Consider the following 13,801-nt stretch of genomic DNA (forward strand, 5'->3'; position numbering starts at 1 on the left):
TCGGGAAATACCGATTGATGCGGTATTCATAAATAAATTTCTTTATTTTAAGACAGAGTCTCGCTGTGTCATCCAGGCTAGAGTGCAGTAGTGCAGTCACAGCTCACTGCAGCCTCAACCTCCAGGGCTCAATGAATCCTCCCACCTCAGCCTCCCAGTAGCTGGGACCACAGGTGCATATCACCACACCTAGCTAATTTCTTTTTCTTTTTCTTTTTTTTTTTTCAGCTGAGATAGGGTCTCACTATTTTGCTCAGGCTGGTCTCAAACTCCTAGGCTCAAGTGATCCACCAGTCTTAGCCTCCCAAAGTGCTGGAATTATAGGCATGAGCTGCCGCGCCTCGGCCTTGGGCGCTTTTGAGCATACTTTGCATGCATACATGCTGTGTCAGGATAGTTTGCACAGCACACTGGTGCACTGTTGATGACATTATGCTACGAGCATATGACACAAGCACCCCGGCTGTCCTAGGAAGAAGACACGTGCAAGCCAAGGGCAGGGGCTAAAGCCCAGAAACATTCAGGGGACTGGCACATTGGCAAGGTTGTTAGGGGACCCAGTGGTCTGACACATGCTAGGACAACCCTTGTAAAGGAAGGCACAGGCAGTGGCAGCTTTCCTTCAGCTGCACTAGGGAAGAGGCACAGTGCTGGGTGCTCCACCTGGGACATTAGAAGTAGCATACTTGCTGATACTTCTCCCATCCGCCTATCAGACAACTTGGGAGACTGCCACTCGGAATGGAGTCTAGGGCAAGAGATGGCTGGCCAGAAGGTCTAGGCTGTGAGAGCATCTGCTCTTCCACTCAAGCTGCATGACCCAGAGGAGCCAAAAGTATCAGTCTTAGAGTCTCCTATGATGAAGAAGGCTGCCATGCCAACCTTCTGCAAGCTTCAGTAGAAGAGGTACAGGATAAACCTTTAGCCCTTGGGAGTGCGGTGGTGCCTTCTGCTGCCGAGAACTCTTCTCAGTCTGAGACTAGCTCCTGCTGTGCAGTGGGTCCTGGCAGAGACTTGGAAGCTACCCACAGGACAGTGAGTGACTTTGTTCCTGGAACTGACTACAGTGAGACCTATCAAGTCATAGATTGGGAGGACACAGCAGCAACCCATCAGCAGTGAAAATGATGCATTTGAGCTGGGCACGGTGGCTCAGCCTGTAATCCCAGCATTTTGGGAGGCTGAAGAGGAATAATAATAATATGAAGATGCATAATATGTTAATGCAATATTTTAAAGAGTTAAAATTAATGCAAAAATCCATGATGAGCAAAATATTAAAATTTCAAATAAAGACAGGATCAGTAACTGCTGTGCCGAGCCATATTGGAGTCTGAGACAAAAGGAAAAATCAGTACTACCGACCTATGGAAATGGCACTAGCGTGCCAATCATTGAACTTATGTTAAGGTCTGCCAAAAAGCCTTTCCTGCAGAGGAGGCACCTAGCAACTGGGTGGGCAGGATGGTTCATCCTCTGGGCATCAGCCAGCATCAGCCACCCCACAAAAGGGGAAATAGATAGTTCCATGAATGGTGTGGCCATGGTGGCCAAAGTCAAGGGAGGCATGAGCCCAACACCACAAGTTCCCTCTTGCTAGAGATGACCTGGCTGCTGCCACTACTGAATGCCCTACCTGCCAACCACATGGACTAATAATGAGCCCTCAGGATGGCGCCATTTTGCAAGGAGATCAGGCAGCCATGGTGCAAAGTTCATTATATCAGACCCCTTCTGTCATTGATGAGATAGTGATGAGTCCTACCAGAGTGAACACCTACTCTGGATATGGATTTTCCCTCCTTGCAACAATGCCTTCACTGGCATCACCAACAGGGCACTTACGGATGTCTCTGATTTATTGGCAAGGGATTTGAACAACACTGCCTCAAGCCAAGGGGTCTGTTTTACAGCAAAGAAGCTATGGCTCCAAGATTCCTCTGGAAGCAGCAGGCCTACAAGAACATCAGGATGATCAGTGCCAGGGTGAAAGCGTGGGCCCACATCCTGTATAATTGGGATACTATCCTTGAAACTGCAGTGTGTGTGCCTTACCAAGAGCAGACACATGGTGCTATGTTCCCAACAGCAGAAAGACATGGGCTGGAAACTCAGGGGGTGGTGGGGGGAGTGAGATCGGCTGTTCTCACCATCACTATCAGAGACCACCTTGAGAAATGTGTGCTTCCTGTGTCCACAGCTTTGGGTGGGGCTCTAGCAAATTCGACGTCTTAGTTCTTGATGGCGGAGGAGGAGCGGAGAGTGGACTTCTCCACCAGGGAACATCACCAATTCCACAGAACTTGAAAATATAAATACTGCGGGTCCTCTTGGGCTTCTCAAGTCAGTGGGCCAGAGGCAATTAGCAACAATTAGGATAACGGAGTTTCTACATGCAAAAGAATAAAAATGCATGAAGCTTTAATACATGCTACCACATGGATGGACCTTGAAAACACTATACTATGTAAAATAAGTCAGTTTCAAAAGGACAAGTATGGTATCATTCTACTTGTTTGAAACATCTACAAGAGGCAAAGTCACAGAGAAAGTAGACTAGTGGTTACTAGGGGCTGAGGGGAGGGGGATGGGGAGGCGTTGCTTAATGGTTACAAGGTTTCTGTTTAAGGCAATTAAAAAGTTTTGGAAATACATAGTAGCGATGGTTGTCCAGCAATGTTCATATAATTCAGGTCACTGAATGAACATTTAAAAATGGCTAAAATGGGCTGGGTGTGGTGGTTCACGCCTGTAATCCCAGCACTTTGGGAGGCCAAGGGGTGGGTGGATCACCTGAGGTCAGAAGTTTGAGACCAGCCTGACCAATATGGTGAAACCCCGTCTCTACTAAAAATACAAAAATTAGCCGGGCGTGGCTGCGTGTGCCTGTAATCTCAGCTACTCCGGAGGCTGAGGCAAGAGAATCGCTTGAACCCAGAAAGTGGAAGTTGCAGTGAGCTAAGAACGTGCCCCTGCACTCCAGCCTGGGCAACAAGAGCGAAACTCCGTCTCAATAATAATAATAATAATAATAATAATAATAATAATAATGGTTAAAGTGGCACATTTTATGTTGTGTGTATTTTACTGCAATAAAAAAAGGTACTGATTAAACTGGCAGGAGAAACTAGTTCTGATTATTGCAAGGAGATAGAGTTGTTTCTCCGTGAGGGATGGATGAGTATGTCTGGGACTCAGAAGAGTCTCTGGGATGTCTCTTAGTATCTTATTTATTTATTTACTTATTATTTTTTGAGACAGGGTCTTGCTCTGTTGCCCAGCTAGAGTGCAATGGTGCAATCGCAGCTCACTGCAGCCTCGACCTCCTGGGCTCAAGCGATCCTCCCACCTCCACCTCCTGAGTAGCTGGGGCTACAGGCATGTGCCACCACACCTGAATAATTTTTTTTTCTTTAGAGATGGGGTCTTGCTCTGTTGCCCAGGCTGGTCTCAAACTCCTGGGCTCAAGTGATCTGCCGGCCTCAGCCTCCCAAAGTGCTGGGATTACAGATGTGAGCCACTGCGCCCTGCCTTCTTGGTGAATCTTGAACCTGCAATTAGATAAAATAGGCAGTCACAGCAGCCAAGGGCCAACCAAGACAAAGCTCGGGAAAGACTCGGAAACTGCAGGGGGGAAGGTGTGGTCACCTCACCTGGCACACAACTTAAACAAGCCAAAGTGCTGTCCAAGAGTGAGGGACATCTGGAGTGGTCGGTGCAGGAGGGAGACGATGAATAGCAACTGTAGCTTCATTCACAGTAGGATTTCCGCAGGCCTTCCCCTTGAAGACCTGGTGACAGGTTGGATTTGAAGCAGGGCATGCCTGAGTCTGAGCGGTCCAAGAGGGAGATGATCAGACAATCGTGGGCACCGCCTCGCATCCTCTTGGCCGCCGCTGATTCAGCTATGGCAGTGGTGAGCAGTTTTGTGCAAGCTTCAGCTCATTTGGGCCTCACAGCACCTTGCCTCAAGCATGCTGTTTGCTTTGGCCCCAGGGCTTCCTGAATGCTGTGGCATGGGATGGCAGAAAGAGCCCATTCAGCACGCAAACATATGTTCAGCCCGAAGGTACGGGGGTTACCGTTCCCAGGGAACTCTCAGCCAATGGGGGAGAGGCAGAAGATTCTGAAAGGTCTTCTGTCTACTCAGCAGTCCGCGTGGGACCAAGCCCTGGGTGCCTGTAGAGGGGACCAGCCTTGGTAATGCACCCTTGTGTTGGCTTGTCCTTCACTGTCACCTTCCCTGGTTCCTCATCCCTGCTTCCTAAAATTGCCTCCAAACTCCACCTTCCCTCGGAGAAGGACTGAAGTAGGTAAGTGGGATTTAGTATCAGGTTTGTAAGGATGAGATCGCAGAGTACTTAAGATACAAACACAAAGTGTCTATCCTACAGACCTGGGCTCTGAAACCCACAGCCAGTCTTTTTTTTTTTTTTTTGAGACACGCTGGAGTGCAGTGGCGCGATCTCGGCCCACTGCAACCTCTGCCTCCTGAGGGTTTAAGCAATTCTCCTGCCTCAGCCTCCCGAGTAGCTGGGATTACAAGCACCCGGCTAATTTTTGTATTTTTAGGAGAGACAGGGTTTCACCATGTTGGCCAGGCTGGTCTCGAACTCCTGACCGCAAATCATCCACCGGCCTTGGCCTCCCAAAGCCCTGGGATTACAGGCGTGAGTCAGCCACTGCACCCAGCCACAGCCAGTCTTGAAATTCCATATAATCACAGGCTAAGTCAAAATTTCAAATTAAGCATATTTGGATAATTTCATCATAGCAGAAATGGTGAAGGGGTAAATTCTGGCAAAGTGACACGCTCAGTTTGTTAGGTTACAATCGGGAGGACAGCGTCTTGAACGCGCTCCGGCGCCGATGGTCCCCGGATTTCCTGATCTATAGCACCCTCTAGTGTTAGTTTTACTTCGCGTCCAGAGCTCAGTGGTAAAAGCCTGAAATTCTTCCTCTGCACAAGCTATGGTAAGTGGAAATTTGTGACAGGACAGGCCCCTTTTATTGCTTTTTCTCTGAGGAGAAGTCATCAGGTGCTTAAATCTTTGGAAATAAATTTGTGCCACCTGTATGTTTAAAATAAAGTATCATGCTTTATGCTTCATTTGTTCTTCCAACAAGTAATTGTTGGGGGTCCCTGTGGTCTGCAGAAGGCCCCATGTTGGAGCAGGAGGTTTTAAATGAAAACGCTGCACATTTTCACAGATGAACAGGGAAGGAGGGTGTCACGCCAGTGTCCAAACGGGGAAGTAGTTGGCCGGTGTGTGCAGGGGAGGCAGTTGCCACTGTTCCCCCTCAGTCCCACCTCAGAATTCATCATCCTACCTGGCTCGGAAACAGAGTTGGGGAGCGTATGCTCTCTTTATGGTTTGCCCCACAATCAATTTCAGTGCATCTGTGCAGGGTGACATGAACTGTCCTAAATGTCTTCTAAAATAAAAAGACACCTTTGCCTTACTCAGGGCTTCGCAGCATTAAATGTACTTGGGTAAAATGCTTTAGCGTACTCCAGTGGGGGCTCATCTTTCTACACTTTGGATAATTCATATGCATGAGAAGACATCGTCATTTTCGGTGCAGTTCTGAAAGGAAGTATTAAGGGCGAGAATTCGATTTTAAGTGAGGGAAGGGAAAAAAAGGTGTGAATTTAGCTCCAGACTCTGCAGAGGATGAAAGAAGATGTTATATTTCTGTTTGAGACATTGCAAATCACTCTAGAGTGCCCTCTGAACTTCTCCCTCAGCCCACCTGTCCACAGAATGGCTGGGATTCACTCCACTCCCCAGGATTTACTGTCATCTCTCCCATCCACAGTCTTCTGGGAACAGACCATCTCAGACCCTAAAGTTACCGCATGGACAACAAATTGTTCTGCAAAGTGATAGCATGGAATGCACCAAAACATCTTGAAAGACACTTACTCAACATGTGCTTGTTTCCTCAAGATGATTTTTTCTTTGTTTTAACCGGCAGTCTTGTGGGTACATATGTCTATGTTTAGCCAAAATGAAAAATGCTCCTAAAATAAAAACTCAGAAACTTTGACTAGAGTGCTTGTATGTTCTAACGGGGAAGGGGTGTTGCATAATTCATTATGGGAGCAGACTAAACCTTCCCTCCACTTAGAAGAGTGGGGCTGGCTGTGGTGGCTCATGCCTGTAGTCCTAGCACTTTGGGAGGCCAAGGCAGGAGGCCAGGAGTTCAAGACTAGCCTGGGCAATATAGGGAGACTCTGTCTCTAAAAATAATTTAAAAATTAACCGGGTGTGGTGGCATGCACCTGTAGTCCCAGCTACTCAGGAGGCTGAGGTGGGACGATCACTTGATTCCAGGAATTCCAGGCTGCAGTAAGCTATGATTATACCACTGCACTCCAGCCTGGGTGACACAGTGAGACCCTGTTTCTAAAAAATAATTTAAAATAAAACTAAATAGAAGAAAGATGGGCACTAAGCCTAAAAATTTGACCACACTAAACATAAGGTGTTAGTTCAGAGCTCTGGACCCCAAAAGCTGCGGCCTGGAGTGGGTGAGTGTTTTATTGCCCCTGATATGGGAAAAGGAGTCCAGGAAGAACACAAGAGTGAGTTGGAGGCTGGTCCACAGCTAAGAGAGTAGCAGGAGACCCTGTAAGACGGTGAGAGCCTGGCTGGGCCCAAGTAACTCTCAAGAACCAGGAGGTCTCAATATTCCCTTCCAGGCACCTGGTAAGCCACGCTGCTACATTGAACCCTCACTGGCCACTGTAGACTCAACAGTCAAAGTCTGTGGCACCAACACCTTGTGTTAAAGAGCCTTCGGGGAAGTCCCCAAGAAGGTCTGGAGCTCCCAGTTCATTTGGGCCAGGCACACTGAACAGAGGCAGGGCTGGAGGAGCTGAGGAGGGAGGCGAGGAAGCGAACCCCGAAGAGTCAGGCTTTAGAGGCTCCTGATCAGGAGAAACGCACAGGTGGCTCTTACCACCTCTCTCAGCAACCTTTAGAGATTCCGGGCTGGTGTTTGCTAGCTTAAAAGTCACTCAATATATACATTTAGAAAAGGAGGGCTTTATTTCTCATACAGAGTTACAACCTGCAAGGCAGCCACCCTGACCAGCTAAGAAGTATAGTCTCCAATAGAAGCCAATAGGCAGGCACTTTGAGGAAGGGTGGGAGGGGATAAGACAGGAATTCAAGCTGAATGGGTTGGCCAGGTATACATATTCAATAGGATATAGGAAGAGCTATGAATTTTCATGGAAGGAGGCCATGTGCATGTGTGATAAGCAAACATGCGTGTTACACGCATCCCATGTTCACCTTGGGGTGGAAACTACACATTTAAGTGTATAACAATCAGGCTGTAGACATCAAAAGATGAATCAAGAATGTGAAGGCATTGCATAGCCTCTGTAAATGGGCAGAACCAGGCCATAGTCAGTGGTCTCTTATCAGGAGAAAGTTACTGAATCAGTCTCTTGTCCAATCAAAGCTGCAGTTCTGGCTGGTGGAACGAGGGTCAGTTAGTGTCACAGTGGGTGAGCTGCAATTGTTTTAATATTACCTATCTCCAAGCCATTGGTTTGTTTAGCTGCTAGAGAAAAAGAAACCCCTTTTGGCAGCCATTCTTTAAGTGTAGGGGTGTGTGACTTAACCCTTCCCTGATATGGCTCTTAGGTCCTGGTTATGATTGGTATCTTACTGTCACAGAGTCCATTCTGCCAGTCTTATGACCTCTATTTTATTTTTATTTTTTAGAGACAGGGTCTCAGTCCATCACCCAGGCTGGAGTGCAGTGGCGTGATCTCGGCTCACTGCAACCTCCACCTCCCAGGTTCAGGCAATTCTCCTGCCTTAGCCCCCTGAGTAGCTGGGATTACAGGCACCCACACACTCAGCTAATTTTTGTATTTTTAGTAGAGAAGTGGTTTCACCATGTTGGCCAGGCTGGTCTCGGACTCCTGACATCAGTTGATCCTCCCACCTCAGCCTCCCAAAATGCTGGGACTACAGGCATGAGCCACCGTGACCACTATGACCTCTATTTTAACATGAATGCTGCTCATTTGTGTTTAAGCCACAAAAGGGAGGGGGTAGAGTAGGGTGTGTCTGACCTCCCTTCCCATCATGGCTGGGAACTCTGTGGTCAAGTTTCCTCTGGGGTCCCCTTGGCCAAGAGGGGGTCTGTTCAGTTGGTTGGGGGGCGCTGAAGATTTCATCTGTAGTTCTCATGTTTCACTGTAAGTAGACTGAGGGCTTAAATCACTTTTATTTATTAATGTTAAGGGGGACGTCCATTAAACTTGAAAGACTTGGGGACACCAACAAGGCTGATAGCCATTAGATAATTATTATTAATGACAGTCATTAGTGATAACAATTATGTACCAATCATTCCGGGCATGAGAGCTATAGGGATAAATAAGACATAACAGCCTCCTCCCTTGTGCAGCCTGCCTTCTGGGAAGGGGAAGTGTTGGTGTTCCATGAGGGTGTGACAATATCAAAAATCCCTCTTAGGCCAGGCACAGTGGCTCACGCCTGTAATCCCAGCACTTTGGGAGGCAGAGGCGAGTGGATCACTTGAGGTCAGGAGTTTGAGACCAGCCTGACCAACATGGTGAAATCCCGTCTCTACTAAAAATACGAAAAATTAGTCTGGCATGGTGGCAGGTGCCTGCAATCCCAGCTACTTGGGAGGCTGAGGCAGGACAATTGCTTGAACCTGGGAGGCGGAGGTTGCAGTGAGCTGAGATGGCGGCCATTGCACTCCAGCCTGGGCGACAGAGACTCCTTCTCAAAAAAAAACATCTTATTTTTTGTCTGTTGTTCTACAAAAAGGTTTGGCTTGCAGGAAATCTGCAATGCCTGGGACATTTCAGATTTGCAATTTAGGGAGGACCAGGGTGTAAAGACCTCCAACCTTGGCACTCAGAGCTTAGTCTCCTCCCTGAATTTCCCACTTTTTTTTGAAATTGCTTTGGCATCCAGGCTGGAGTGCTGTGGCACAATCTTACCTCATCACAGCCTTGAGCTCCTGGACTCAAGCCATCCTCCTGCCCCAGCCTCCTGAATAGCTGGTACTACAGATGTGCACCACCACAGCCAGCTAATTTTTTATTTTTGTAGTGACGGCTCTCTATGTTGCCCAGGCTGGTCTTGAACTCCTGGCCTCAAGTGATCCTCCCACCCCAGCTTCCCAAAGTGGTGGGATTACAGGTGTAAGCCACCAAACCTGGCCTGTACTTCCCATTTGGCAGCACTGTCTAGATAGTATTGTAGCCCTGGCTGCTATGTTCATGCGTACACTTAAGTTTTCTTTCTCTGGAAAGTCAGGGATGCCAGAAGGGGACCTTATCTCTCTCGGCTACTGTTCTATTCCCCAGTCTGAAGGGGGAGCTGGCACTGGGAAGGCCCTGAGTCTATGTTTGTTGTCTGGGAATACCATTAAATGTAACTGACCACTTTTGTTTGCACTGACTACAAAGACAAGAAATGATGGCTTTAGCTGTATAATACTCTCCTCCAGGCACTTGAAACAGCCCTACCAAATCATATTAATGATAATCACTTGTGGTAACCAGTCTCTGAGTTGGCCCCAGTGATCCATGCCTACCAGCCTTCATGTCTCTGTGCAGTCCCAGCCACATGGAACAATGTGTAGGGGTGTTGCGGTGATGGTGTGCAACCTTTAAGCTAGATCATGAAGATGCTGTGGCTTCCGCTTGGTTGTTTGGATCCTTCCCTCTGGAGGACGCCAGCTTCCTCATCAAGAGGATATTGGAACAGCCTGTGGAGAGCCCCACCTGCTGAGGCACTCAGGCCTCATGGCCAAGAGCCCAGCCACATGAGAAAGTGGTCCTCTGGGAAGCACATCACCAGGCCCAAGCACCCCTTCAGATGACTACAGCCTCAAGAGAGGGCCCAATCTAGAACCGCCCAGCTACAGCACTCTCAAATTTCTGACCCTTGGGAGCTGTGAGAGGGGCCATTGGTCTTAAGCCACTAAGTTTTGCATTTGATATGCAGCAATAAATAACAACTACAGTGATACTGATGTTGTTCCTTAATAATACCAATTAGTGATGATTTATTAGTCTTTTTTTTTTTTTTTTTTTTTTTTTTTTTTTTTTTAAGAAATGGGGTCTTGCTATGTCTCCTAGGCTGGAGGGCAGTGATACAATCATAGCTCACTGCAGCCTCAAACTCCTGGGCTCAAGTGATCCTCCTGCCTCAGCCTCCCAAGTAGCTGGGACTACAGGCACAGGCTACCACATCCTGCTAATTTTTAAATTTGTTGTAGAGACGAGGTCTCACTATGTTACCCAGGTTGGTCTTGAACTCCTAGGCTTTCCAAAGTGCTGGGATTACAGGTGTGAGCCAAGACGTCAGGCCCCACATTATCTTTTTTAAAAGATACAATATAAAACCTTAGCAAACAGTGTGCTCGCTTTGCAAATGCAGCTTTAAGGGAAGTCCCTTACCTTCCAGCGCCTTCCAATTGCATCGTTGCCCCCAAGTCCCTCCTACGCGGAAATTCTGGTGCTTTCACTGTAAGAAAAGCAGGCATAAGAAAATGAGAGGGTTGAAGTTCTATTTATTGCCACAGTCAAAGGGGGCAGCCAGAACAAACGCAGGGTTTCCGGGGAGTTAGCTGTGGAGCGCAGTAGAAAGGCCGCTGGGGTCTGGCTGGGAGGACAGATTTCCTCGGCGCGCTGTGCAGCCTTCCCAGAGGATGGGGGCCGGGGTGGGGGATGGGGGGCGAATTATTTCAATAATAAAGGAAAGGAAAATTTTTATTTTATGTCAATAAAACAAAAAACTCGACCAAAATTCGTTAATTTTATTGAAATGGCATGCAAATTACTTGATGAAACTTAGCAGAAAAGCGGCTCGGTGCAAACAACGGGCATTGTTTGGGAGCGCGTTTCCCGTTGGTCTCAAATCCACATACAATATTTCCTTAGTGCTTAATTATTTCCCCACTGCTCGCGTCTTCAGGGCTGAGCCCTTTGTCTAGCTCGCTTTGCACGCGGCGGGCAGCAAGTGAGGCGCCCTCCCCCGCGCCCGGCACAGATGGGGCCCCGGGGCCTTTGTTTTAGGGGTGGAACGACACGATCTGTAAAGCGGGCGCTGCAGGTCCGGTGCACGTGCTGCGGGCGCGGGTGTCCCCAGGCCGCCGTCCCCTTCCTTCCCGCGCCCCATTGTCTGCCGGCGTATGGGAAGCCGCTGCGTTCCCGCCGTGCGAGCGCTGTAATCTTTGAGGTTTCTGCAGATTTGTGGAGGAGCTTATTTGACAGCAATCTCTTGGCGCGCTCAGATCACTCTGCAAGCCTCTGGCACCTGCAGGGCCGACGCTAAAGCAAGGGCCTCTGGTCCCCCGGGCCCGCCCCGCGCAGCTCCCCCTGGCAGCTCCTCCAGCAAAGCACCGCAGCACCGAAAAATAAAATCCTACGGCGGGGATTTAGACCAGAGAGGAGCGAGGGTTTGGGGCCTGCCTCCTGCTTGAGCCTCGGGTAGGGGAGGGGCTTCCCTGGCTACTGGGTATGATGTGGGCCCACGCTGCACCCCTAAATTCCTGACTCACAGGATCTGCCAAAGGTAATCCATCGCCCCAAAGTCACCCTATTCGAGTGGGATCTCTGCTTTCATAACAGAGAAGGGTGCCAGCAAGGGGACTGAGGAACAAATGTGTGCAAAACACTGGTTTCATTCTGAAGTCAGAAGTGTGGTTCCCCCATGCAGCTGGAATTTTGCAGGGACGGCCCGGCTATAAGATGGGTAATGCATGTAGAGTAGGAGGGAGGGCAGACGCCAGAGACCCCACCCCCCTGGAGGTGAAATGCAAAAGAACGCCTTGCAGATTCCAAGGTGCCTACTCTTCCGGGCGTTCCAAACTATCAGGATGTTTTCCGTGCTGGAGGAGTCCCTGACATTTCCTCCTCTCTGATACAACGTGTGTGTGTGTGTTTACCTTCCTGGAGTTTCCTGCCTTCCAAAGACGCTCTGCACCCAGTGCAAATGCCCTCACCCTCAGGGCCCTCGGGGGTCTCCCCATCTCTGCCAGCCGTGTGTTAAGGGAAGAACAGAGGCTGGAAGGCCAAGAGCCCTATATTTCTGTTCTGACTGTGTTACTGACAGTGTGACCAAGGGCAGGTCCCTTCCTCTCTCTATTTTCGGGGTGGCCTAAGAAATCATCTGAAAACTGTAGGGGCTCTGTCTAATCGAAGTCTGTGACTGGGGAACCTCGATTCTTTGCAGGGCCCAGAACCTGCCCCTCCATCAGCAGTTCCAGACTCTGAGCCTGGGAGCATGCATTACCAGGAGCATGGAGACACGGTGGCTACACCTGAAGGTGGGTTCTGATGATGCTAGACTGCTGTGGGCAGATATTCTGGGACTTCTCAGAGCCCTGAAATCCTTCCTTTGTGGAAAAGTCAACTGGGCCGAAAGCTGGACCTGATGTCCAAGATTTGAGGGTCACCCTTCCCCATGGGTGGGGTCTTCTTGGAGGGGAAGACCTTCACTGTTGGGGTCAGCAAGCCCACTCCTGAATCCCAGCTCTGCCTCTAGCAGCTGGGGTGTCTGCAGCCTCTAATTTAACCAAGAAAATCTGCAGGCCCCTGCTTTTCAAGGTGGAGCTACCACCTGAAATAGGATGTGACCTAGCCTGAATGCACCTAGAAGTTTCAGCTCCTCTGTTTTCATGGTCACTAGTATTAGTGTTTCATGATCACTAATATTTACCTACTCAAAATATAGTTTATCGGCCGTGTGCTGTGGCTCATGCCTGTAATTCCAGCACTTCGGGAGGCCAAGGTGGGTGGATCACTTGAGGGCAAATCGCTTGAGTTCAGGAGTTCAAGACCAGCCTGGCCAACATGGCGAAACCCCATCCCTACTAAAAATACAAAAATTAGCCAGAAATTGCTTGAACTTGGGAGGCAGAGGTTGCAGTGAGCCAAGATCGTGCCACTGCACTCCAGGCTGGGTGACAGAGCGAGACTTCATCTAAAAAAATAAAAAATAAAAAGCTAGCCAGGCATGGTGGTACACACCTGTAGTCCCAGCTACTAGGGAGACTGAGGCAAGAGAATTGCTTGAACCTGGGAGGCAGAGGTTGCAGTGAGCTGAGACTGCACCACTGCACTCCAGGCTGGGAGACAAAGTGAGACTCCATCTCAAAAAAAATTAATACCAGGGTTATGGAGATTTCTCCAGCAATAATGAAAGAAATTTTACAGATATATAGAGACAATCTAGGTGACATTCTTTTCAAAATTGTGTGCACCACAGGCTAACAAACAAGCAAATACCAAAGGTGACTTCATTTATGTACACTGGAGCGAAAGAGAACATTCTGCTATAGAACAAAACCTCAAACAGACCAAAGCTCCAATAGAAGAAAAGACAAACCACCCCACCCCAAATTCAAAGCTGCCTTAAAGTAAAACTAGTGGGAGAAAGAATTTCCATCCTCTGAGCAATTTGAAATAAAAACTTCAGAATCATAATAGTGACTCTACCATAATTTTCTGTAATAAAACATCTATTATAACAGATATGGCAATACAATAAAAGTCCTATTGTTCCAGAAACTGTATTATAACTGAAACAGGATAATTATAGAAATACTTGCATGAGAATTGCATGTTCAACAGAACCATTGAAAAATCATTCTTCTCAGACTGAAAATAAGTCTTCCAGGCACAGAAGAACTCTTCAGTGAGATCTGAAATGCAAGACAACGTGGATTTTTTTTTAAGTCTTTTATAGCAGCTTGACCTTCTAAAGTCTCATCAGGGCCATCTGTAAAC

This window comes from Nomascus leucogenys, chromosome 10 (genome assembly GCF_006542625.1).
Source record: "Nomascus leucogenys isolate Asia chromosome 10, Asia_NLE_v1, whole genome shotgun sequence".
NCBI lineage: Eukaryota > Metazoa > Chordata > Mammalia > Primates > Hylobatidae > Nomascus > Nomascus leucogenys.